Here is a 1214-nt window from a genome sequence, read left to right on the forward strand (position 1 = left end):
ATTTATGTAAAAGACTCTTCATTCCTTGTTAAATGAACTTAACATTATTGTGAAAAATCAGTTGACCTTGGGTATCTGGGTTTATTTCTGGGCTCTCAAGTCTATTCCATTGGTCCATATTATACTAGTACCAGACTGTTTTGAGTAGTATAGCTGTATAGTGTGTTTAAAAAATCCGGAAAAGGCCTCTTGCATGTCATATAAAGTTGAGGGTTGTGTTTCTGTTTTTATAAAGAAGACTGTTGGAATTCTATTGAATCTATAGATTGCTTTAGGTAGTACTATTTAAACAACAGTAAGTCTTCTAATCCATGAAATATGGACATCATTCCATTTATATCAGTCTTTAATCTCTTTGGGAATGTTTTATAGTTTTCATTTTATAAGTCTACATCTTGGTTTGTTTTATTCGTATTTTATTCTCATAGGTGCTATTGTTGGCCTAATTTCCCTTTCAGATTTCTCAGTGCTGCTGTGTAGAGCCTAACTGATTTTTGTTTATTGCCCCTACAACTTGCTAAAGACCTTTATTAGCTCTAGAAGTTTTCTTATGGATTCTGGGATTTTCTATGTCTCATCTGCAAATAGAGGTTATTTCACTTCTTTTTATTTTTTCAATCTGAATACCTTTTATTTCTTTTTCTTGGCTTATTGTTCTGTCTTTGATTTCTAATAGAATATTAAATTGAAGTGGTGAGAGCAAGCACTTTGTCGTATTCCTGATTTCAAGCTCCCAGTCTTTCTCTATTAAGTATAGTGTTGCCTGTTGACTTTTCACTTATGCCCTGAATCGTATCAAGGAATTTCCTTCCCTTCATTCCCGATCTTCATAAGTGTTATCAAGACAGGGTGTTGGATTTTAGCAAATGCTTTCCTGCACCCATAGAGATTAAGTGTATGGTCCTTTTCTTTTGTTCATTTGATGTACTAGATTGCATTGATTGATTTTCTCATACGGAACCATTCCCACATTCCCATCATAAACCCTTCCTGGTGTGGATGTAGGACTCTTAATACACTGTTGGATCTGTTCATTAATATTTTGTGGAGAATTTTCACATCTATATTCATACTGCTCTCTAGTTTTCTTTTCTTTGGTGTCTATTTCTGGTGTCAGAGTGAAGTTGCTTCATATAATGAATTCCTTCTATCTTTATTTCTTGTGTTTAAACAATATTGATATTCATTCTCTAAATGTTGTGTTAAAGTCCTCA

Source organism: Echinops telfairi, unplaced genomic scaffold (assembly GCF_000313985.2).
Source record: "Echinops telfairi isolate 266 unplaced genomic scaffold, ASM31398v2 ScPeMD7_1;HRSCAF=3_0, whole genome shotgun sequence".
In the NCBI taxonomy this organism is placed as follows: Eukaryota; Metazoa; Chordata; class Mammalia; order Afrosoricida; family Tenrecidae; genus Echinops; species Echinops telfairi.